This window comes from Lepidochelys kempii, chromosome 5 (assembly GCF_965140285.1).
Source record: "Lepidochelys kempii isolate rLepKem1 chromosome 5, rLepKem1.hap1, whole genome shotgun sequence".
In the NCBI taxonomy this organism is placed as follows: domain Eukaryota; kingdom Metazoa; phylum Chordata; order Testudines; family Cheloniidae; genus Lepidochelys; species Lepidochelys kempii.
The window spans coordinates 74,913,411-74,940,753 of NC_136384.1; the positions used below are offsets into that span (position 1 = coordinate 74,913,411).

Below are 27,343 nucleotides of genomic sequence, written 5' to 3' on the forward strand. Positions count from 1 at the left end.
GTCACCACCAGGAGTGAGTGATATTCCTAATGAAAGATTTTGTGACAGGAATAAAATAATCACTCCAACCTTGAATCAAGTGGTGTATAATTTGTCTAGTGATAAAAAACAGAAGCTGCTGTATCAAGTTTCATTAAAGATGTTAAATTATGCTCCATTTTGAGTTGAAAAATGGTTCCAAATGTAATCTTCAGCTCATAGCAAAGCAATTCCAAGTGTGAATATCTAAACCAATTTTTGTAGATAATAATCAGATACATTGTTTGCAGTAATTGGATAATTTCTTTGTCCACAGATAATTCACCAGTGCAGCTATTTCACCATTTGAATATATCAGCTGCCAAGGTTCTGTTATCATAACAGTTTATGCAATATATTCTATACAGTAAACTCACTAAAAGTGGACTGAAGACTAAGTAAAGTACTTGCATCTCCTGTTAATTAGCTTACAGTGATTGAAAAGGAAAATATACTTGCAGGCCAAACACATCGGATTATTTCATTTACTTATTTAGGTCATCATGGTGATACTGAAATGAAAAGTGTGGCTGACATGACATTGCACATGATTAAAAGTTAAAAGTAATCAAAATTAATGAGGAGAGCTGTCTAATGTATGGTTTAAAAAAAAAATAGTTAATGCTTTTTGTGACACTTTGAAAATGGATATATAAATGCTAAAAATTATTATTTAGTTCTTATGAAAGGTGCCGAACAGACAGCACTGAAGTTTGAAATCCTTCATTTACAGAACAGATAAACACACACTTTTCATGGGGAGTGATTTTGTAAGCTTCTGCATGCTATTTTCAGTGGGGTGATCCAAAGCCCAACAATGTCAGTGGACCAGGCTCAACATGCTTCACTTGTGTTCTTGAAGGGCTACCTTTGGATTAGAGGGGGGAGTCCAGTCTCACAATCATCTGGCTGGTCTGTCTAGACAGCCAACAGAAATACTTAGGAGTGAAGATCCATACCTCATACAGCATACTAGACTTAATATATGTTCAGAACTCCAGAATTATTCCGACACTGTCCCTCAGACATCTTTGTCCCATACTGCCCCACTACTATGGTACAGTCAAGGCAGTATTGCCTTTTTATTTAATTTAGATATAACATTCAATTTTAGACTGACTGAATTTTCTAAATTATGAATTTTTAATTTTTTATAAGTTGAAAATTCATAAGTATGTAGTGAGTGGCCTCAAACAGTAGGAAAGAGAAAGGGAGGGACAGAAAAATATCAATATTTGTTAGAAATCAGCAGCAAAGTGCTAAGAAAAATATATAGTAAACAAAATTCTTGTCATAATCCTCCTCTTTGGTCTGTTTATGACTAAGGCCCTGATGTGACTTTCCTGCTCCCCTAGTCTTGCTTCCTTTCCTATATTCTTCTCCTTTAACACTGTCATGCCTGGTCTACACTAGAGGGGGTGGGAAATTGATCTAAATTATGCAACATCAGCTACATGAATAACGTAGCTGAAGTCACCATACTTAGATCGACTTACCGCAGTGTCTTCACTGTGATAAGTCGACTGCTGATGCTCCCCCATCCACTCTGCCTATGATTCTCACTCCGGTGGAGTACCAGAGTTGATGGGAGCGCACTTGGCAGTCGATTTATCATGTCTTCACTAGATGCGATAAATCGACCCCCGCTGGATCGATTGCTCCGGAGGTAAGTGTAGGCATGCCCTCAGAGACATAGAAGTTTCTTGGCTACTCTTCTAACCGCTCTATTTGCTCTAGTGATCTCATTCCAACATCCCCCTCACTCCCATACTTACCCCCTCCATTACTCTTTCTCTTACAATACAAGGGTGCCTTAGCGTTTCTCCCACTTTAAAAGCATACTTTTGGTTTCACGTTCCCTCTAACTACTGCCCCAAGTCCCTTCTCCCTTTCATGTCTAAGCTCACAGAATACCTTGTCTGGAATTCCTCTCCTCCAGTTCCATCCTAGACCCTCTCCAATCTGGGCTTCCATCCCTTGCACTCCACTGAAACTGCTCTTGCCAAAGTCCTCCTTCAAATCACTCCTTAAAACCCTCCTTGACACGATACCCATAAAAATCTCATTAACGGTTAGACTATTTGTGTGCTGAAACCACAGCCTATCATGCTGACCAATATTGTCCTACTGTTTCCTTGTGTCCACCCATCAGTCTGTCTGTATTCATCTGTTGTCTTTTGTCTCATTCTGAAATGGCAAGCTCTTTGAGACTGGTGACCAAAATATTGTTCTGTCTTTGTACAGTACCTAGCTTAATGAAGCCCTGCTTCTTAACTAATGCTCCTAGGTGCTATGTATGGTAATACAATAACTACAACAGTAAGATACTTGAGCACATGCCTAATTTTAAGCATATAAGTAAGTGACCCTAAAGCTCCAATGATAATGACTATAAAAAAGATGCTTCAATATTAGCACTTCACTTCACTCTTCTTTGTCAATGACCTCTCTCTTACCGCCTCCTTGTTATATGAGGTAGGCTGAACTGAGAGAGTCTTGTATAAAGAAGTTGTGACAAGAGACTCCATCTGACCCATGCACCAAAATCCTAACTCACTCAAGTAGCGCCATTTACTTCAATACTACTGTTCAAGTGAGTAAGGCTTTGCAGGATCAAATACATTTTATAGTCTACTTTGAAGTGATATTTTTTCCTGGCACAGTGAATCCAAAAGGATTTACGGAAATGAAGTCAGCACACACTAGTTTGTTGAGCTAATAAAAGCAGCCTTGATATGGGATTGGATTCTCTTTACAATGGGTATGAGAAGTTATCAAAGAAAAGAGGATATGGTTTATTTCAAACCCTGCCCTCCTTCTGGACAGCCAAGCACAGTAGAAACATCTCTTTTTACAATGACAGTCCTGTGACATTATTGACATGAACTGTGACCGTATAGATCATTGTTGCAACCAGGGTCCTATGGTTGCACCAGGTCGTGTACAGAGGAGGTCAAGTGGGGTGTCTATGGAAAGGTTGTAGTTTTGCTAGTTATGATTACGCAGTCTGTATGTGTGTATCATTTTTGTATTTGAAGTTATGAATATTGGCTATGTACGTGTATCTCAAAGTGTTTGATTCTAAGTAGCCTCAGAGAAGCATTTGGTCAGCTTCTTGAGAATGGGCACTTACTGAGAATAGTCCTATCAAGAAGCACTTAACTGACAATGGGCTTTGGGAGATGCCAATCCACACCTGAGCTTTCCTGGGAGCGTTCAATATGTAAACAATGTAACGTGTAAACAGTAGCATTGGCCTGCAAAAAGCTGAATAATTCATGGACATGTGACTTTCCCAGGTGGTTACAAACTCCATCTTGTTGCTGTGATTTTGCACAGGAGAACAAAGGGGTTTCTGCCCACAAGAGAAATAATATAAAAGGCCCTGGAAACCCCTCCATTTTGTCTTCAGCTAGCTTAAGAGATGGCCTCTCCACCCCCAAGAGATGCCTGAAAGAAACTGGAACAAAGGACAGTAACTACGAGGATGAGAGTGATTGCTGGTCCCAGACTAGGAAGGAATCTAGTCTGTGAAAGAAGCTTATTGGAACATCTCTAAGGGTGAGATTTATCTGCAATCAGTTTCTTAATGTATTAGACTTGCATGTTTTTGTTTTATTTTGCTTAGTAACTTACTTTGTTCTGTCTGTTATTACTTGGAACCACTGAAATCCTACTTGTTATACTTAATAAAATCACTTTTGTTTATTAATTAACCCAGTGTAAGCAATTAATACCTGGGGGAGCAAATAGCTGTGTATCTCTCTCTATCAGTATTCTAGAGGGCGGACAATTTATGAGTTTACCCTATATAAGCTTTATACAGAGTAAAACAGATTTATTTGAGGTTTGAATCCCATTAGGAGCTGGGCGTCTTCGTGGTAGAGACAGGAGCACTTCTTAAGTGGTTTTCAGTTAAGTCTCCAGCTTTGGGGACACGGTTCAGACCTGGGTCTGGGTAGCAACAGGCTAGTGGGTCTGGCTCAACAAGGCAGGGTTCTGAAGTCCCAAGCTGGAAGGGAAAACAGGCTCAGAGGTAGTCTCAGCACATCAGGTGACAGTCCCAAGGGGGTCTCTGTGACCCAACCCGTCACAAGTTCACCAAAGGAAACAGCAAGAATCAAAAGTAAGATCAGCTAAGTTTGATAAGCAGAATGAAAAACATGAATCTCACCTGAACTTTAAAAAAAAAAAAAAAAAAGAACTGAGTACCTAATTCCATTTCTATTTTTTCCACTATCATAAGTTGAGTGCAACAGTTTTTCCTCTTGTCCGTATGTTACTGTGTTTCTGATTACTATCAAAAGCATTGTGCTGACAATAACTGTTCACTGTAATTGTGTCCAATGTGAATTTCAACCTCTTGATCTCAGGCTATTCATTCTTTATTCGTATCTATTAGCGGCATGTGTTGAAGCTATCCTGTTATTAAATCCTCCATTGCATTGAAGATGAATGGTTCCACTATGCTCCATTTTACTTAGCACTCAGTGGAGAAGACACCATCTCTTGTTTTTGAGTTCCCTTATGTCCAATTTGTACACTCTCAAGGATTAAGAAAAACACACAATATTTTATTGGGAACTTCTTAAAGTGCTGCTGGCATAATCCAAAGATAGTGTTCTTTAAAGAAGATTCCAAACCTCAATTCGGGTTACACATGATTCTGGAGACCATCTTTAGAAAGACTGAAGACTCATAACATGACCTGAGTATCCAGTGAGATCTCATAGTGTGTAACATACACACAGCAAGTCATTTTTGTATAAAGTAAATACTCAACTCAGTTCACAAATGTATCCTTATTAAGTATGTCAAGGTTCCTTCCCCACTCTGAACTCTAGGGTACAGATGTGGGGACCTGCATGAAAGATCCCCTAAGCTTATTCTGACCAGCTTAGGTTAAAACTTCCCCAAGGTACAAACTTCTACCTTTTGTCCTTGAACCTTTATGCTGCCACCACCAAAGTGTCTAACAAAATAACAGGGGAAGTGCCCACTTGGAAACATCTCGCCCCCCAAAATATCCCCCCAAGCACTACACCCCTTTTCCTGGGGAAGGCTTGATAAAAATCCTCACCAATTTGTACAGGTGAACACAGACCCAAACCCTTGGATCTTAAGAACAATGAAAAAACAATCAGGTTCTTAGAAGAAGAATTTTAATTAAAGAAAAAGTAAAAGATTCACCTCTGTAAAATCAGGATGGTAAATACCTTACAGGGTAATCAGGTTCAAAACATAGAGAATCCCTCTAGGCAAAACTTTAAGTTAAAAAAAACCCACAAAAACAGGAATATACATTCCATTCAGCACAAAACTTATTTTATCAGCCATTTAAACGAAACAGAATCTAATGCATATCTAACTAGATTGCTTACTAACTCTTTACAGGAGTTCTGACCTGCACTCCTGCTCTGGTCCCGGCAAAAGCATCACACAGACAGAGAAGACCCTTTGTTTCCCCTCCCCCTCCAGCTTTGAAAGTATCTTGTCTCCTCATTGGTCATTTTGGTAAGGTGCCAGCGAGGTTATTTTAGTTTCTTAACCCTTTACAGGTGAAAGAGTTTTTCCTCTGGCCAGGAGGGATTTAAAGGTGGTTAGCCTTCCCTTTATATTTGTAACAAAGTAATATAAGCATTGTCAAGGATACCCTTTGGAAAACTTTAAAAATCATTCAACATCTACATTGTATGGTCTATGTACCATACAATACCTCCTCATACACTTCTACTTAGGGTATTTACATTAAAACAGGATCTTTGGACTAGGTTTTTAAAGGTATCTAAGTGTTTACAGAGGCAGATAGATGCCAAAAGGGAGCGAGTTAGTTCCCTAGACCTTTAGTAATTTTGAATGACTATGAATTTATTGAGACCAAAAAGGAATAATTTGCATGTCTCTGTTATTCAATTTTCATAGCTTTTTAAGAATTGTTATGGTCAACCTACAAAACAGATCTGATCACTCTCTAAGTAACTTATCTTTTCCTTTAGTGAAAAGCATTAGCTCTGAAAGCAGACTTAATATCAAAACATATAGATCAACTACAAAACAGCACCAAAACAAAATAACAAGAGTGGCGTTTGAGCAGAGTTTCATGGACAAACCAGATTTTTGTACCCATACCATACTACTTTTCATTCTGCATATTTCCTCTCCCAGCACTGTTGTAGTTGGATCTGGGAGCAAACAAACTCCCCTAAAAGAAGTGCTGCAGGCAAACTGATGGTTTCTGTGGTGAGCAGCAAAATAAAAGGGTTGGAGCTGTCAATATTTCAACAAAGGTCTCACACAAATAACTGTATTTTAGGTTACTAGATCATCCACTCACAAGCACTTCCTATTTTTCCCCTCCCCATATCTCTCTCCCCCACACTTTCTCCACCATGGTAGCTGCTCTCAGTTTTTCCTGTTTTGTTCCAGAGTGAGATCCCAAGTGTGTGAGGTCCACCTCTTTTCCAGAATATTATCTGCTTTTCCTTTGTACCATAGTTGGTTTTTTTCCTTTCCCTGATGGATGTTTGCCCTTTCCTCTCACTTTTCCCTCTGTTGACTATTACTTCCCTTGCTTCCTAAGGCCTAAGGCCACAGAGTAATATTCATAATGCTGCTACCTGGCAGGGGCCAGCGGGCATGCTATTGACTGTGTTTTAGCTAAGTGAAGAACAGTGACTGAATTACATTACTTCTATGAAAGATGTGTGACCCTGGTTAAAATGTATCTGTAGAGGGGGTCCCTGCAGTGAGGCTTACAAAGGAGTAAAGTGGGAACCACAGGATTCTATGCTGGAATTTTTGTGACCAGACCCTACCTACCTGTTTGGAGAGGAAAGAAGAAGAGAGAACAGAGTTTCTTTTGAAAAGAGAAAGCAAAAGCACAAGACAGAGAAAAGAAAGCTCCTTTTGGAGTGCATGACAGCACATGCATGGGCTGGCTAGAACTGGAGTGCTCCAACCTCTAGAGCCAAGTCAAAACCTTACAGGGACTTTCCAGGGACTGGGACCTTACTGCAAAATCAAGGGAAACTCTAGATTCATTGGCAACAGAGTTGTGAATACCATTACCACCAGAGACTCTGGATTGTTACACCCTACTTCCTTCACCCCAGTAAACCCCCTTTTCAGTGGAGACTAAGACTCTTGTGTTTGGGAAGTCAGGCCTGGCTGAAAGACATTTGTCCTTGACACTGCAAAATACCAAGAGGGCTGGAGGTACCATCACATGTAAAAAGCTGTAGAATCCCCCCAGAGGAGAAGACAACCAGCTGGGTAAGGTGGTAGGGAAGGGCAAGAGAAGGGGAGGGATACTAGGGATGATAGAGGAGTAGGTAACTGCAATCTGCAGCTACTGCTGGCTCCAGAGGTACTAGACTGAAAATTTAAATCTCCCATCTACTTCCAGAGCTCTCCTACTGGCGGGGCCACTGTAAGACAGGCTTCCCTCTTCCCAAACTCCCCTCAAGACCTATATCTTGGCCACTGAAATGCTGTTTATCTACCCTAACAATAATACAATAACACCCTGTGCCAGGTCAGCACCTTGCTGACCTATGGACTCAAGCCCCTCTTATACCTGGTGGAATAGAGGCTACAAATAGTTTTCAAAACTGACAGATTTGTGATTCCTCCATCTCAAAGAGTCGCGACTTAAATCTTACTCTGAACAATTCATCAAGAATTTTCATCAACCTACTTAAGTTTACTGCAGGACAAGATCCAAAACTCAAGGATGCTCTGAAAACCATTCCAAAAAACCCAAAGTATATCTCCACTGAAATTCAGAATGAAATAATTCATCTTATGAAGAAAATGGACTAAAATTATTGAAGATATTCAGAAAAAAATGGTGAGGTCAAGTTCTCCTGCCTGAAATGTGACACTACAAGGGATGCTGTGAATGGAAAAAGTTTGTCCACTATTTTGTGCTACTTGATGATGAAGGCAGACTTTCTAGGGTAGCCCAACTTCTATGGCCTCACTGCTGAAGATATTACACACCACATTTTGAAAGACTTCTATGAACAGGGTCTTGACCCTCAAGATAATTTATGTTCTTGCTTTAATGATGCCAAAGTTACATCAGGGTGCAAAGGAGGTGTGCAAATGCTTTTACAAGAGAATTTAAACAAGTAAATATTTTACACACACTGTTTGACTCACCAGTTACATCTGCAAAGACCAGCACTCCAAAGATTCATAGAAACAAGATGGCCTTGCCACCTGAAAACATTGGAAATAATTTGGAAGAGATTCAGAGTGTTCTGTCAAAATGGGTGTGTGTGTGAATGCATATGGCAATTTGTCCATTGAAGCAGGAGGGCTGTTGATTACAGAATCATTCAAATTCTTGTTCTTAGCTGAAGTTATGAGACTGGTTCTGAAAGTTTTTGTTCCTTTGAACAATTACTTTCAAAAGGAACTAATGCACCTTGCTAAAGGAGTTGAATTGGATTACTGTTGTTGCCAGTGAAGAACTTCAACAAAAGAGAGCAGTTTTAAGATTTTTTTGCATAAATTTAATCCACGCAAGCTGTTTTGAAAGATGCATATGATGAAGCATCAATATAGGATCTGCCCCCTAAAGAGCTAAGGTATTGCCCCCAAAGCTTCCAGATTCCATGGTTACAGAGCACTTACCAGGATTCCAAAGTGTAGCATCAATTATCCCAGATTTATCATGAATTGATGAAACCAGTGGTGAACTGCAAAGGACATTTTTTGAAATGGTAGTCACTTGCATACTTTGATGGACTTGCTTGGATTAGATACAAAAAAGGAAACGTTGAAATGGCTGTATTTAAACCACTGATAGATAAGAGAAACTGCTAAGAATCTGAAGAAGTTCTAGGTGTTGTCAAGGAATTAAACGAGGCTTTCCCATGTATTTTTGGGATGTTTATAGTGATCTTGTTTGGAGCATCAACTGCACCTTGTGAATTCCTTTTCTTGTGTGAAGAGAATTTTTTGGCACCACAGGAGAAGCATGCCCAATGAAAGAAAGAGAAACCTAATTCTGCTGTCATTTGAAAGTGATTTCACTTCAAAACTGAACCTGGATGTCCTTGTGGAAGAATTCAGACATTATCATCTAAGACTACTTCAATTTTGGTTTCATGAACGGACTTTACATTACATAGCACTTTCATGTTCAGATCTGTACTTTTATATTTCTTATTTTTTTTTGAATTCTTGAATATTTGTTATACTGTACAATCACAGAAAGAGGTATATTTTTTCTTATTACATAAAAATAAAGTTTTTAAAAGGCTTATGACTGAGGCTGCATTTTTCACTAAGTACGTGAACTTCTGAAGGCAAGCACAACTTCCCCTTTTGTCATGAAGTCTGCTCCCCATGTTGATGTCTTAGCTATGGACATCTAGATTCAAGACTTCACTTCTTCCTCCCCACAATTAATACTTAAACTATATTGGGATGACTAAAGAATTGACTCCTCTTGGAAAAGAATTATTCAGACTAGCACATTTACTACCAGAGAAAATTATTCACACTGTACACAAGTACTTAAAAACACCTTATTTAAAAAAAAAAAACATCAATTGCTGGAATCTGTATATGCAGTTATAGGTTTAAGTAGTATAACCTTGGCTGGGATGTAATTAGAAATGGGACCAAACTAAAAGCTTTGTGAAAGCTTGCATCCATGTCCAAATACTGTGGCTGGACCCTAACTCTGTAATGTGCTGACCCAAAACCCTGATTCTGAACAGTCCTGAACTATGGGAAAGTCTCCATCTGGCTTTAACTATTTTGTTTCAATCCCATCTGTAAAGATAACTAATTCATAGCAATTAACTCGTAATTTCGACACATTCTGCAGTGTCATGTTGTCAGTTAAGTTCACTCCAGGTGACATCTGTACTATAATGCTAATGATATTTTACAAAATCCCTACTAAAAACAAAACAACCCCCCCCCCAACAACAACAACAAACCCCCACACACATTATGGCAGTATGTCAGAAACCAATGAAGTCCTTTATGGCTTATGGCTACAGAACTTACTGACGCCTAAGATACAAAGTATATTCTGTTTAGAAACACTTTCTTGCTTCAGATTTTTTCTGCTGTCACATAAAAGTTGTTTTTCTCCAAGCAAGAAAAAAAAGAAAGATGTGCCACAGAAGTGCTATGCCTGCAAAATCAGAAACATTTTACTCTTTTCAAGGAAATATTTCATCCTAATAGCAGTAGAAAACTATAAACAGGCTCCACTATCTGGTAATGACCTTACTTGTCCAGCCACATTAGTCATCATCAGGTTGGTAGAGTTGAGTGAGCCCCTAAAGATATAAATACAAGTTTTTACATCTTTCAAGTCTCATTTCTGTTTTCTGTGTTGTGTGTTTTGTGCCATCTCACATTTTCTTCTTGTAGGCTAACTAATGATGATGACAGGTCAGTCTGCTGCGAACCTGTCACAAAGTTATCATCTAGGAAAGGGACTCTTGTATTCATGGGGAAAATTTGCCTAAATTCTTCACTTTATACATTGATCAGTCATTCCTTATTGAGACACCACAAATAGAACCTGATTAGGATCACAGTTTCCAGAAGTCTTGTTGTCATATGCTACAATTATCAGGTTTGACCAAATGGAGGATATACAACTGAACCACATTGTCTGGTGTAACCACTATACCATACAGGTTTCAGAGTAACAGCTGTGTTAGTCTGTATTCACAAAAAGAAAAGGAGTACTTGTGGCACCTTGGAGACTAACCAATTTGAGCATAAGCTTTCGTGAGCTTCACGAAAGCTTATGCTCAAATAAATTCGTTAGTCTCTAAGGTGCCACAAGTACTCCTTTTCTTTTTGCACTATACCATACAGTTCTTCATTCTTCACAGAAACCAGATTTCTGACTCCTTAACCAACAGCTCAATAGAGTCTTACTGTGAGCAGCTGACTTTATTAAAGTATAACTGCTTCTGAATTTAAAAGGATATCTGGCCCAAGCAATATATAAACAAGGTAATACAAAATATGGACAGGCATAATTCATGTTCATATTGATATTGCATTTATTAACATGGCACATCATGCAACACAGATACTCTGGCATCAATGCTGGAACATTCAGCATATTCCCATAAATGTCAGAAGCACCAGTACAATTGCAACAAAAGTTTTCTTGCTTAGGATTCTAGATTTGCCCCATCTGTCCTAGGTTCCACAGTCTCACTCTGACTGAGTCAGAGATGGAAACTCCTGGCTGACTAAAATACTTACTCAACATCAGTCAAATGGGTGATAAACTTAGAAAGTTTAACTTAAAGTTTAAACGATAACATTCGGAGGGCTACTTCAAACTATGGCTGCTGGCTTTGTTTGACCCTCTTTTCTATAGGATGTCAAACTTCCAAGCAAGATATTCTCAGAGACACCAGCTGTTATTAGGCCTTTATACTCTAATAGCTCTGATGAATCTGTTTCATCTGTGTAGAAACCTACGGAGATGCTAGAAAACCCCCTATATTTATGTTTAATTTTTGGAAGCCTAATTCCATCTCTCCTGCCTGATCTGGCCGTGATAATATCAAGGCTTTTATATAAATACAAAAACAAAAATGTCCCCTTGAAGGATCTTCCTCTTCTTGTAAAAAAACAAGCAAAAAAACCCTCTGACAATGCAATCCCCAGTCATGTGTCATTGATTGTATCAATTACAAGCACCGGGGAAGTCTCCAACTTTAAATTTACTCTTCCCATTTTCTCAGTGCATCTCCACTTCATCTATGTTTAATTTCTTGGTAGCCTTACATCTTTTCTGCCTGATCTAGGCATGGTAATAGTTAAAGTTTTCATACAAATAAATATACAAAAATTATTTTTGTATATTATCTCACACTTAAGAGTAGATGCTATCATTAACTGACTTTATTTTTAAAGGTTTTACCTTCAGCATTTGTCTCTTTTTCCAGGACCAAAAGAATATCCTTTGTGTAGTTTAGTGTGGGATATAAAGGCGTCAGCACAAAACCCATCAGCCTAGGTTGATTGGTGCTTCTGTTTATCATGTTATTTATGGTAGCAAATCTCATAATTCTGAGACTGGCATAATGGACACATTGACACTTGTAAAAAAATGTATTTCTCACTCAAGACACAAAACATTTGGAAATGTAGATGTCTGAGGCAAAGATGCAGATCCTCAAGGTACTTAGGTGCCTATCTGCCTCTTTAGGTGGCAAACTCCACCATTGAGGCACCACTGACATTTTCAAAACTGCCATTCAGCTGCTGTCCTACCACATAGGCATGTAAATCCCCCTAAGTGCCTATGTTTCTGCCAGTCAGCATTTCCATTTAGGTGGCTACCTAAACTCAAATGCTGTCTCACAGCTAACAAGGAGCTCAAAGCCCTTACTCTAGCTTAAACCTTGGAGGTCCTAAAATAAGATGCTCAGACTAGATGAGGGAAAGTCTATTTCACAAATAGGGCCTGATTTTCTAGGTGTGCTCAGAGCACACCTAAAGCCTGACATGTTTGAGACCCCAGAACAGGAAGGTTTAATGCAGGCCACCAATAGGTGAGGTGGCTGCACATCATCCTCAAAAAGACACACAGGGAACCATAGGGTGAGCATAAGAGAAGTATTGAGCATGAGCAAGAGACGGCTTTTGCTACATAAGTGGCTGACCTAGGTTAGGTGCCTAACTCCAGAAGAGCGTTCACAACTGAAGATCCTGACTGAAGGGAGCTGCCCATCTCTGGCCAGTCAGCCAGATACGTCAAGTTAGCTACTTAGGCATCTAAGCCCCTTGCCTCTTCCATTTCCTCTTTGTTATTTCACTCTGGCTAGGTTAAGTGGCTTCCCACTCAGCGTCCTCAATTCTTTTCTTTTGCACTTAACTTTCCCCATGTCTTGTATGTGGAGGCTGGCTGATGAACCCACAAGGCGGCAGGTGGCCTAGGGGTCAGGCATTGCAACTCTGAGTGAAGCAATGCCCAGTACTTTTGAGGACCTGGGCCATAGCTCACGTTAATAATTATTCCACATGTTGCACATTAGTAACATGCCACATTGATTTTAACTATTTTTCTAGCCATCAGTAGTCAACAAGTGACTCTATAAACGTATTAGTTACACCACTGATTAGAACTGAATTGCAGTTAATTCTCACCACAGTACAACAGAGGGCTGAATATTCATACCTACGTAGTTGTACGATAGAAACAAGACAGTGCTTCTCTGAAACATGGAACAATTTTTCTGCATGAACCCTCACTAATAGTATATGATATTTAAACTGCCCTTTTAGAAAAGAAACAGTTTACCGCAATGATTCACTGGGGTTGGGTTGTTTTTTTAAAATGCTTTCTTGGGCTTTCATAGTTTTGACACAGATCAAAGCTAGATGGCAACAAAATAAAATGTCTTTGATATACAGACATCTAAAATGTAACAATAGGCCTCAAATATGTAAAGAAAGAGAGGTAGTCAAAGTACAAGTATCCTATATTACAATAAATTTTATACTATTATATGTTCACCTTTCAGGCATGGAGCTTGACATATCAGGTGACAATGGGACAAAATTGTTATTTTATTTACTAGCAATTACAGTATCCAGAAGTTTGTTACTTTAATATAAAGAAAAACACTGAATGATGCTTTTTAACATCTGCTATTAAGGTTAATCATGGTAGATCTAATACTCCTCTCACTTAGACCAGTTTGCCTACTGTTTTACTTTGTAAAAACATTCTCTTCTGTCTTCAGAGCAATTTTTTGTCCAAACCGATTTCCCAGTCCATGGTTATGGGAAACAAAAATATATCCATATAATGGAAGCTGATTACATCTTTAACAGTGGAGAGGCTTCCCTCTCTCCATGGTGTACCACTTAAATATATAAGAAGAAACTGTAGTCCCACTGAAATCAAAGGGAGTTTTGCTACAGGATTTCACCAATAGTGCCTATAAAGAATTGGTTAAAAAATAGTGAAAATGTAATAGAAATATTTTCACTGACATTTCAGAAAGTTGAAAAAGATTCAACCAGCTTTGGTTTCTAAACACTGAGCCTCCAAACACTGACAGCACAATGTTTGCACATTGTATAGCTAACAGAGTACCTCCAGGGTAGGCATTTTGAAGCAACTGAAAAATATACCTGTACTTACACCGCATGCTGAGTTTCTGTAATTGTGACACAGTACATTTGGAAATTTCAATGTTAAACTGCCCAGATCCCCATGCACTTCCATGTAGCACAGCGATGCAGTGTTACTCTATTAGACCATACCAATAAGTCAAACTAGCTCCTGGTTTAAGAACTTCTGCAAGTTATTCTCTCTCCGCCCCTCCCAACTGCCCAAACATTGTCTCTATTTTAATCCTCTGTACTCTTTTTCATTCCTCCCTCCCTCAAGCACTATCTTTCTTCCATTCCATGCTAAAAATGACTTGCTAAACTTTACCTTATGGGTTCTTTTTTCTTTCTTTATAAAGCACTAGTTACAAAAAATGGGGTAAGAAAAGCAAAATTTGCTAGGCTGACACTGACCCTGAATCTCTCTCACACTGCAAAGGAACACATTCTTTACAAGCAGCAGGTGAATACCACATGAGCTTGTGAAAATGGGAATTGGAGGAGTGTGATGAGTGGTCTTGTCTATAATGCATTTATCTCACACAGCCCTTGTAAAACTGTTATAACTAGCCTAGGCATATTAGGAAATTGCTAATAGTTTTGGCAGTGCAGAGAAGAAAAAAGAAATAGTTGGTATAAATAGGGCAGTTACAGTCTAGCATATCTCAAGTGTTAATATGTTCTGAAAAAATGTACTTTTGTTCCTGTGTCTCCATCTTTCTTTTTCCAAATTTAAAGCATTGAAGCTTATTCTTGATAGCAGTACTACAGCACCTCTATAAATCCCTTCCAGTGCCTTGTCAATACTTGCCATAATAAAAGAGGAGCATTTCAGACTCCTGCTTCAGGATATGCCCCAATTCCCCAGATTATCCAGAGCACTATCATTCCATCTACAAACAACTGCTTGTTTTATTTGAAGTTGTATGTAGAGAACTTGGGTGATCTGTAAGTAACTATGCAATGCAAACCCCCAAAATAACTGACCTACTGCATTATAATGCTAGAAAGTATATTACCAGAAAATTAAGCCTTTCCAGTTTTGCATCATCAAAGAAAGGAATTCATGAGGAAGTTATCCATAACATGCTTCCAAGAAACTGGAATTTCTGTGAACACTGTGGTTCAAGTATTGTATTAAACTACAGAAGGTGATGTTCATAATTTTCCATAATGGAAAAAAATGTAAAAACTAATTAAATTAATTGCAATTAATTGCACAGTTAAACAATAATAGAATACCATTTATTTAAATATTTTGCATGTTTTCTACATTTTCAAATATATTGATTTCAATTACAACACAATACAAAGTGTACAGTGCTCACTTTGTTTATTTTTATGACAAAAATTTGCACTGTAAAAAAATAGTATTTTTCAATTCACCTAATACAAGTACAGTAATGCATTCTCTTCATCATTAAAGTGGAACTCACAAACATAGGATATGTACAAGAAAGCCTGCATTCAAAAACAAAACAATGTAAAATTTTAAAGCCTGCAAGTCCACTCAGTCCTACTTCTTGTTCAGCCAATTGCTCAGACAAACAAGTTTGTTTAAATTTATAGGAGATAATGCTGCCCGCTTCTTGTTTACAAAGTCATCTGAAAGTGAGAACAAGCATTCTTGTGTTACTGTTGTAGCCGGCCTCATGAGATATTTACATGCCAGATGCAGTAAAGATTCACATGTCCCTTCATGTTTCAACCACCATTCTAGAAGACATGCATCCATTGTGATGACAGGTTCTGCTTGATAACAATCCAAAGCAGTGCGGACTGATGCATGTTCATTTTCATTATCTGAGTCAGATGCCACCAGCAGAAGGTTGATTTTCTTTTTTGGTGGTTCAGGTTCTGTAGTTTCCACATCAGAGTGTTGCTCTTTTAAGACTTCTGAAAGCATGCTTGTAGTGGGGCGGCTGCTCCACTCTCTGAGAGGATGGGCTAGAACAGGCCAGAGGGGCTGCGCTGATCAGCAGCCAATCAGCAAGGGCCTGTGGAGAGCCAATCAGGGCTGGGCTGGGTCCTATATAAAGGCTGCCTAGTAGTAATGGGGGCAGTCTCTCCCTGACTAGAAAAGGAGGTAGCACCTTGGTCAGAGCAATGCTGGACAGGCTTGGGGGAGCAGAGGAGAGCTCTGGCCCAGTTAACTGCCAGGCTGTGGCCCCTACGAAAAAGGGTCGAGAAGGTGCCCGGGGCCAAAGGCAAAGTGGCCCAGGCAGGATAGGCGGACAAGAGGGGAGCAAAGGAGGGCAGAGAGAGGCTGCCACTAGAGGGTCCCTGGGTTGGAACCCAGAGTAGTGGGTGGGCCTGCCCCCCCACCCCTTACACTGCATCTGGCCACAGAGGAGTGTGGCTGAGAGAGACTGCAATTTTCCCTTAGGTGAGAGCTAGACCTGGGGTTGTGGTTGGCCACTGAGGCAGGTGCATGATGAAGGACTGTTGTTACCCCTCCCCCCCCCCCGAACGGGGTGAGAATGGAGTAGTGGGCACTACTGGAGGGCAGTGTCCTGAAGAGGATGCCGCTGAGCGGGGAGCAACGCAGGTCCCAGGGCAGCAGAACAGACAAGGGGCGAGACAACATGTGTTGAGGGTGCTCTGCAGCTGATGAGCTAATTCCCAGAGCAACTAGCAGGAGGCACCAGCGGTGGTGAGTCACGACCCTGTTACAATGCTCCACACCTCATCCCTCTCAGATTTTGGAAGGCACTTCAGATTTTTAAATCTTAGTTACAGCACTCGAACTAACTTTAGAAATCTTACATTGGTACCTTATTTGCGTTTTGTCAAATCTGCAGTGAAAGTGTTCTTAAAACGAACAACATGTGCTGAGTCATCATCAGACTTCTATAACATGAAATATATGGCAGAATGTGGGTAAAACAGAGGAGGGGACATACAGTTCTCCCAAATTCAGTCACAAATTTAATTAAACACATTTTTTTAATGAGCATCATCAGCATGGAAGCATGTCCTCTGGAATGGTGGTTGCAGTGTGAAAGAGCATATGAATGTTTAGCACATCTGGCACATAAATATCTTGCAATGCCGGCTACAAAAATGCCATGCAAATGCCTGTTCTCACTTTCTCGTGACATAATAAGTAAGTGGGCAACATTATCTCCCTTAAACGTAAACAAACTTGAACAAGAAGTAGGACTGAGTGGACTTGTAGGCTCTCTTTTACATTGTTTTGTTTTTTTAGTGCAGTCATGTAACAAAATATCTACATTTGTAAGTTGCACTTGCATGACAGATTGCACTACAGTACTTGTATGAGGTAAATTGAAAAATACTATTTTTACAGTATTTGTAAGCAAAATATACGCTTTGATTTCAATTACAACACAGAATACAATATATATAAAAATGTAGAAAAACATCCAAAATATTTAATTTCAATTGGTATTCTATTATTTAACAGTGCAATTAAAATTGTGATCAATCATGGTTATTTTTTTGTAGTTAATCATGTGAGTTAGCTGCAATTAATCAACAGCCCTAGTAAAATCACTTCTGAACAATGTATCCCGAGGAGATTTATTTCTTACCAACTGAGGAAAAGTGAGTAAAAGTAGCTATCCTTAATCTCATACAAGAAAATGGAAGTGCAGTTTATAGGAGCAGAAGTACCAGCACACAGACATTATAGGGTCATTTGTTTCTGTAATGATAGAGAGGAAATAAAGTTCAGGCAGTGTTTGATTTAAAAGGTCAGACTTTACATATTTCCAGATATCATGCCACAATATTTGTTTGAATTTTCATTGCCTCTACACAAGGCAAAAAACATGTCCAACAAACCAGAAGACCCACTGAATATTTTCTTAGTCATTAAAAATTAGACCCTTAACGTGGTACCTAAGGGTAGCAGAATTCTAAGTTGTGAGTCTAAAATACAGAAATATTTTTTAAAAAATTTCCTGAGTTACAGATGTTAACGTGCAGTTTTCCACATCTGAGTGTTTGAGAGTCATGTGTTATCTTATTGCAAAGGGCCAGTTCTCTGAGACCCACCAAAAATGAGACCGTCCGATTCATCAGGAAACATCTGTGAAAATCTCTACCAATTACTGGAGAATGATGGTGAGTGCTACATCTGATTGTTAAAGTGTCTTTCGGGGCCCTTGCTCCTTCATAGTCAACACTTCTCTGGAGGAGGGGAAAATGAGTATATGGCCAAATACATGTCTTGCTTCCCTCATCTGTAGAATTTTAATCTCATGGACTTCAGTGAGATTTTTAACATGCTAGAACTTAATCACATGTTTAAGTAATTTGGTGGATCAGGGCTTAAGAGCTCAAACCTGCAAATAGAATTGGTTGAAATTTTCTCATAAAAAAACTTGTCTTTTTGGATGAAGTATTTGTTTTAAAACAAACCATCATTGACTTTTCTTTCTGTTACCCCCTATACACACATCTCCTAGCCTCTCTTTTTCAAAAGAGGTGGGGGAAAGAGAAGTATCTTTCCCCCCAAATGCACACCCTGGAACTGTGACATGAAGCAACACACCTAATTCATAGACAGGAACATAAAGAGGTGGTTATGAGTGAAGATCAAAAGGTTCAGCTTTAATTCAGTCTGGTGAATCATCCAAAAATTCAGATACTTATCCAAACTTAATTTTGGAATCTCTCTTTGGACTCAGGTCAAGCATTTCCAAAGATGATCTATGCTGGCTGCTTGGGAACAGAGTAAGGGGGAAAAATCCAATGGAAAATGTGGAGATCTAGAATAGGGCAGGTATTTATACCCCTGGCAGGTGATGTTCCACAAAAAGCCAGTAAGTTATTGGGAACATTCTGCTGGAACTTTCCTCTGGAAAGCTTATTCCAAAATGGAGTGCAGACCTCCTCATGTTCCCTTCTCCAGAAATCTCAGGTTTTTAAACTACTGCAATATTGTTAATCCTCATTATGTTAATCCATTATGGCACAAATCATATATTCTAAAAGTATAATTCCACTGTGGCATAAATCTAGAGATGACTTTTTGAAGAACTCTCTTAGCAGTCATCTCTTATAAAACCATTGTGTTGCAAATCATTGAGTCTAAAAATCATAACATTATGGAGACTCTTTACTATCAATGACAAAATAACAACAACATCATGGGAAGAAACAGTAAAATGCTGCAGTTGTCCTACATCTTTATTAGTGTCATGAATCATATTTATGAAAATAGAAAGTTATAAACAGTTAGTGAACAGCGGTCCATTTCAAACTCAGTATGATTTTATTACTTCAGTGGACAAGCATTACAATTAAATAAGAAATTACAATATACACTTTTTTGGGCGGAAAAAACAATGGGTAACAAAAGGTCAATATACAGTACTGTGTGGATTTTTTTTTCCCCCATGAGCCACAATAATCATACTGAATACTTCCAGAAATACATGGTCAGAACTGTTCCATAAAGGATATCTGACCTTGACTCCACCAGAGGTAAACTAATATGGACTATATTTTATCTGAAATAGACCTCTCATCCATGATGGAGAAACATGGGTCAAGAAAGTGAAGAAAAACCTGGCTTCAGTCTTCATGATTCTTCCACTTATTCAGTAGCATCCAGCCATTTGATCATTTCTAGCATTAGCAATTTCTGTTAAATTATTGGAGTCAATTATACATCTTGGATTTATGACTGAACTTATGATTCTGCATTTCAACATGCCAGTCACTTTTCATCTAGAAAATATGAAATGTTGTCTTCTGTCTCCACTTTTCACACATTCAGTGGTCACTTGTCTTGGCTGAAGGTTCTTAGATAATAAAGCCATGGCATTGTATTCCATACCTAAAGCTCCGACAGTGTCTCTATGCTGTTCCTTGAAGTGTTTTTCCTGATATAGCATTGACTCAGGTTATACCGCTGAAGAGAGGAATGTTTGGCTCCTTGACTAAAAAGAACAGATGTTCTCCTAGAACTGCATAATGTCTATGTATTACAACAATGGGTATGTGAAAACGTAACCATTTGGTGCTGATCTATAGTAAGGCCAAGAAGTGGTATCTTGTCAGACCTATTTTCCCTTTGTATATCTGACAGCCTATTTGTATGTTGTTCCACAGGGAGAGCTGACCTTCACTACAACTTTACCTTGAAACCTGACTAATGGCTTTGTCGTACCAAATTAATGTGTCTGTGGCAAGTAGGTTTCTTGTCAACATTGCAAAGAAATGTATGGCCTGGCTATGGTGTGAAACTTGTATACATCCCACTCCTCTTTTCTCAACAAATATGAGTCTCCTGAAATGTGTCTTTCATGCTGTCCATTGTCCAATATTCTAGAGTTGAGATATTATACGATATAAGTGGCAAATCATTAGAAAATAATTTAGACTCTTAGTTTTTGGTCCTTTCTTGCCCAATCATTCAGAGATTTGTCCAACTTTTCAGGACAAGCTGCAAAAAGGGTAATTTTCTCCCCATCAGCTACCAGTTAAACAGATTCCTCATGCCCTTCTATTTTTCTGTGATTCAGTCATTGATTCCATCTTCTCCTGCTGCACCTTATTCCTGACCTGCTTATTCCTGACCCGCCTCTGCATCTTATCCATCTGCATGGATTCAACTAGCATCTCTGTTAATGATCCACAAATCTGCTTCTCCAGATGTGACTAGTCTTCCAGTCCAGCACATCTGACTGTGTCCCTGACATTTTGCAGGGTAGCTGTCTGACAAACAAAACAAATCTCTTTTCCTCCTCCCTTTCACTATCTCACGTCTCTATTGTGATGGACAATACCATCACCCTGCATGCAGTCTTGTATTTCTGAGGTCCTCTTTAAATCCTCACTCTCCTCCTTTCCGCATATCCAGGCAGTCACTAAGTCCTTCCACATTTGTGATACTTGGTACAAGGGTAATCCTACCAATATCATATTATTTCCCCCCCACCCAATTCCTTACATTCTGCCAGACTGTAACGCTAACCTGCAACCAATCTACTTTGAATCATTCTACAAAAACTCCTGCTTCGGTGCTTTCTTCCATGCTATCCTCCATCCACATAACATCCCATTCCCAGAGTCCCAGGCCCCCACCCTCTCCTCATTCAAACCCATGTTAAAGATTCACTTCCAAAATCCCCAAACACTAACTCTTGCCAGTCAAATACCTTCTGCTCCCAAGATTAAAAACCAACCAGTAAACAAACCCTAAGTTAATACAGCTTCCTCTGGGTCTCCTTTCTTGAAGGCAGATTCAAATAAACCCTAACACCACACAAAAGCAGCACCCCCTCCCCATGTAGACACTCAGATTAGTTTACACATACTTATATGAATGTATCACAAATAGATTCCTCACTCAATTGATTACACTGATGTAAACTGATTTAAGAGTCTACACAGGAGTCCACACTGGTTCAACTAAATTAATTTAAGAAATCAATTTAGTAAACTGGTAAAACTTTTGTATGTGGACTGGGCCTTCACCTGTAAGCTCCTTAGGATAGTGCATGTTTTTCTTGGTTGCGCCTTGTGCAGTAATCAATGCTTAACACATAGAGCCCTGCGAAGATACAAAACTTGTATCTGCATCAAATCCACAACAATGGTCCATGGATATCCCCGGATTTGCAGGGCTCTACTAATACACGTATACATGCCCAAGCATACTTGGACATAATTGTCCACTGAAGTCTCTCTTACACTATATTCAGCATTATAGTTTCAATTACAACTATTTTTCATCTTTATTGCAGGTTTCATCATAGTCTGTGGGCAGAATAATATTTTATCCAGTACCTTTAGGTCTATATTTTGAAGTGATGAGAGAAATTTTGTACTGATCTTTTGACCAAACCTGGGATAAAAGATCAACTCAGGGGAAGTTATTATCAGCACAGTATAGTATAGCACAGTACTGCCTGTTTTGTGGCCCATCCTTTGGAAGCTGCAAACATATGGTGCTTACCATTTCTGAGTAAAGAAATATTAATATTTCAGAGTGACTATATTTTGGGGCTTCCAAAGCACCAGCACTGAATGTTAGTCACGTCAGTGTATTTATTTATTTGTAAAGGAATCAATGTTTTTGTCATGGAACTGCTCCCAACCCTGTATTTGATAAGCTGGAGAGACAGGAATAAGAACAGTACCATGAAACCAGCATAGTGCAGAGGCACTTGATATAGACAGATGGGGAGTTTGATCCCATGTCAGAAACAACTTTTCTGTGCTAAGACTGTTAGCAGGGCTGTGGAATACAAAAGTGAAATTCCCACCTCTTTTCAGTAGGTTGTAGAAGTATTTGAAGTACGACTCCCCTCCTATTTGTCTGCAGCTCCTGCTTCCTTTATCTTACTGTCTCCACTTTCCAGGCTCCTCTCTGTAATCAGAAGAAATATGGCAGTGGGTGCTACTCATATGCCTGCGCCTGCCAAGGGACCATCAGGAGCACAGCTATATACACCCCATGGGAATAGATGCAGGCTGTTCTGTTTTCAGCTAATTGCTCTCGCGGCGAAGTGAAGATTATCAGCATAAGTGATACTTTACTTTGTATCCTATGAGCAGCTCACTCAAAATTTACCATCCTGATATACTTTTCCCTCAATTTCCTGGAATAAAATGTTTCCAGTTCATATTGATTGCAAATGTCTAGCTTTGAAATAAAACCCAGATTAGAGCAGACTGGGATAGACAATTGTTGTTGACTATGCCACATCTGCATTAGTTTTCCTAGATGCACTTAGGAGTGATAAATGGCAAGTGCCTGTGTGGGAAGGTGTGGATGGGGAGGGGAGGGGTGAAGAGCCATTACTAATATAGTAAACGAGGGTTGAATTAGTTTTCTCTTTATCTAGTGCAGACTATAACTCCCCCTTCAGAGCTACAGGCTGAACCAACCATTAGGACTGGCAAGGAACTCTCTGATCTCAAACAACCCATTTGGAGTGTCTTCACTTTTAAATGGCCAAATCTCTTCAATGGAAAGCTACTCTGAGCTTATGAATATGGAATAGCAGAAAGAAAGGAGGACCAGCCCCACCAATTAAAATAATCAGTGTTGCAGAAATAAGTCTTCCATTGTGCCATAGAGGCTTTAGCCTTAATCAAACTAGTGACAACCTAGGGAACTGGATATTAGGGGGCTCCATGTCCACCTCTGCCAACACCACTGAAGGTGATTTTGATAGTGTTTGTTCATACCCGCTCCTGTGGAAATAAACCCAAAAAACTACAGAAACAGGGAATTAGCCAAAAAGAGGGGAAGGAGGGATGTAGCTTTCTGAGTCACTGACATGGCACTTTTTGACTGACTCATAAGAAGTGTCGGCACCTTATCCCACTCTCAATTCAGTCTCCATCTTTATCCTACTACCAAGATGATGGCCTGATTTAAGTAGCAGGGAACACAGGGCCAGAGAAGAGTAACTGAACTGCCAGCACTGAAGAACCTGACAGGTTCGGTGTTGTGTGGTTTTTGTTTTTTAAAGGGGGGGTGGGAGAACGACAAATATTTAAGAGGAAAAATTAGGCCAAGGCCCATTTGGCCCATTTGCCCTGAAGATCCTTGCACTCCTTCCCTTTCTGGGAGTAGGGGGTACTACTTGTAGGAATGCAGACTGACTACAGGTGAGCTGCCAGCTCTGAAAATTTCTGAGCTCTGCAGGGCATGGGCCTATACTGGTTCCAAGGGCAGACTCATCTGAACCAGGTAACTTTGGGAAGTTGAGAGGATTGTGTGTGTTTTGTGTTAGATTCAGGTAAGATGTTATGTTAGGGATGGACAGGAAGATTCAGGATAGGAAAGTTTGTGTGTGTGTGCCTCAGACACATAGGGAAGGAGTTGCTTGTCTTCCTGGTTTTGGTCATGCAACAGCCCTGAAAGAGAGGCCTGACTTGCTTGCCAGAATAAAGAACTCCCATTCAGGATCAGACTACTGAGCATGAAACTTGATGAAAGTATGACCACTCGGGTAGTAATTGTCTGTGTTTTTCCAGTTAGGGAGCTCATGGGATAAAGGAAAGAAGTTGCCCTGATGTGGAACCCACAGTTCAATTGAGAGTTTGTAGCCATTCAGCATTCATCCTAGCGCTGCATGCTACTAACCCCCTGAAAGCGGTTGTCTAGAGTGTGAGAGAACAACATTTTTGAAATATCAAACCCAGGAAACACATGATGCAAGAAATAAATCCCTCCATGAGGAGAAAAAGCCTCTGGGAGATTCCTTTCAAGACAAAAACCTGCAAGGGAAAGTGCTTCAGGGAAATGTCTAAACAAAATCCCTTCTCTAGCTGTCTCTCTCAGCTTCCAACTTGAGGCTTTAGGAGACTCTTCTCAAAACACTGTTCACTGCTTTTACAAACTGCCTATTGGTACAGTATATCACTCACCCCCTCAGAAATCTCTGCAGTGATCCTGCACAGTTGGCCCTGTGGCATAAAACTCCATGCTGCCATATCAAACAGCCCGCAGGTGAACAAAGTCCTCCTTATTGCTATACTCCAATTAGGACTAACAAGAGCCCATGGAAAACTGGGCTCAGTTGTTCTCCTATGCCTCTATTCTGTACCCAGAAGAGTTGGCAAGTTAAAGAACCACTCAATAGCAAACAAGTTTTTTGGTTTTAAAAAAGAACTATGGGATTGTTTTTAATTACTTTAGAGAAGAGAGGGACAGTACTATACATTTTGCACACTGAAAAGATAGAAAATTGCCCAGAAGACTGAGTTCTGAGATATAGTGAGCTGTATGGTATTACTCTCCTGAGAACATTTCCTTCAATAAGCTGCAAATGGTAAGAGAGGAAACACCACCATCAAAACCAGGAAGGCTTACTTAAGTTGTAAAAAGAAAAGGAGTACTTGTGGCACCTTAGAGACTAACCATAACCCATCTTTAACTAAGTAGCTACCATCTAACCAAAGTCAAAGAATTCACTATGTGGCCTTTGGAAATTGGAACCTCTGTAGGTGAGCTTGAATTTATTGTTCCTGTTTGTTTTTATTGCAGTAAAGTATGTCTACACAGTGTTTTGGAGACCAGGGGAGTTAGCTTCCAGCCCTGGCTGACAGACTTGAACTAGCAGATTTCACACTAACATTCTAAAAATAGCTGGGTAGACAGTGTTTTGAAGCTGTGGCTTGGATTGGAACTTGAGCTCTGAAGCCGACCCCATTCCTAGGCCTCAGAACCTGAGCTCCAGCCTGAACTGGAATTTCAAAGTGCTGTCTATACATCTATTTTTAGAGCACTAGCAGGAGCCTTGCTAGCCTGAGTCTACTGACCTGGCCTAGAAGGCTCACTCTTGCGGGCTTCACAATGCTGGGTAGACATGCCATAGGAGCCCCAGTCATGGACCTGGAGTTAAATTTAGAATTATGCTGCCCTGGAGCTGCTGGGTAAAGCATCAGTAAACATTAGTTGGGACACACACAGGGTATGTTGAGAGCTAGATTATTAGTTAATGAATTAAACAATCTTTTTATTCTGTAGCTGGCAGACTGTGATAAAGCAAAGCTTTATTTCTCATGGTGTCTTGAATGTGGTGACTGCTACTATAGAATATTGTAATTTCTGGCCATTGATCGGAGGTAATGGGCAGGCAATGAAGCTACACCAAACTGGTGCACAGAGGTTATGTGATGTACTTTGCAATTTACAGTAGGACACCTTTCTGGCTTGTACACTTTTATTCAAAGACCAAACCAAAGGGTCCACTCTGTTATCAATATGTATATAGAACTCTCACTCCCATTAATAGAAATTATGCCTGTGGATTAGCTGCATTACAGACCACAAATTCTTTAATGTTTTTTAAAGACTGCAACCCTTTAATCTGAGAATAAGCTCACCAGGTTTGTCTCGGTATTTGTTGTCAGAAGGATAGCTATAGAGTTTACCCAGGGAATTACTTTCCTATAGGAAGTAATACTTTTGGATAACAGTTGATTGTTAGAAAGGGGGAGAAAAAAGGGTTTGGAGAGGTTAAAAGACAGGAGAGAATGCAAGTAAAAATAAAATAAAACTTTATACCTTTTGCAGTCAAGATGGGAGAGCAAATGCCCCCAAAGCAATATCAAATTTATAACAATTTAATTTTAATGAGGCAGCCCAGGGGCTCAAAATAAATGATCAAGCATTTGTTCTAAATAATGGATGAAACATATAGATAATATAACATGACTTAACAATTTCTTTAAAGATGAATTATAAGTGTGGTGTTTGCTTTTCCCTGCCAAAAATAATTCTTAATCTCAAAATGAGATTCCAACCTTAATTGGGTGAATAATTCTATTTTTATAATAGAACACCATCATCTTAACCTTTTAATTTCAGAGTTCTTAGAACATCAGCTTAACTAGATCCAGAACACTTTATCTGTTGTTGTCACTCAAGAATACAGATCTTTATTTTACCAAAATTCTGAGGTGACGAACGTCTGCAGAAGAATAACTCACTGTAGTGAAATAAGAAAAGGAGTACTTGTGGCGCCTTAGAGACTAACCAATTTATTTGAGCATGAGCTTTCGTGAGCTACAGCTCACTTCATGAGATGCATGCCGTGGAAACTGCAGCAGACTTTATATATACACAGAGAATATGAAAAAATACCTCCTCCCACCCCATTGTCCAGCTGGTAATAGCTTATCTAAAGTGATCATCAGGTGGGCCATTTCCAGCACAAATCCAGGTTTTCTCACCCTCCACCCCCCCCCCCCCCCACAAATTCACTCTCCTGCTGGTGATAGCCCATCCAAAGTGACAACTCTTTACACAATGTGCATGATAATCAAGGTGGGCCATTTCCTGCACAAATCCAGGTTCTCTCACCCCCTCACCCCCCTCCCAAAAACCACACACACAAACTCACTATCCTGCTGGTAATAGCTCATCCAAAGTGACCATTCTCCCTACAATGTGCATAATTAAGGTGGGCCATTTCCAGCACAAATCCAGGTTTTCTCACATCCCCCCCCCACCCCCATACACACACAAACTCACTGGTAATTACCAGCAGGATAGTGAGTTTGTGTGTGTGGTTTTTGGGAGGGGGGTGAGGGGGTGAGAGAACCTGGATTTGTGCAGGAAATGGCCCAACTTTATTATCATGCACATTGTGTAAAGAGTTGTCACTTTGGATGGGCTATCACCAGCAGGAGAGTGAATTTGTGGGGGGGGGGGGGGGTGGAGGGTGAGAAAACCTGGATTTGTGCTGGAAATGGCCCACCTGAT

The 27,343-nt window shown here is 39.7% G+C and overlaps 1 long non-coding RNA gene across 13 annotated transcripts in view; it reads right to left on the reverse strand.

The window, feature by feature from the left end:
* LOC140911533 (uncharacterized) overlaps nt 1-27,343 on the reverse strand; it is a 402,004-nt gene that overhangs the window by 135,878 nt on the left and 238,783 nt on the right. For all 13 annotated transcript variants that reach the window (XR_012159020.2, XR_012159019.2, XR_013635800.1 and 10 more), the window contains one exon: nt 22,386-22,489. This is a non-coding gene — a long non-coding RNA (uncharacterized LOC140911533). The remainder of the gene's footprint in view (nt 1-22,385; nt 22,490-27,343) is intronic.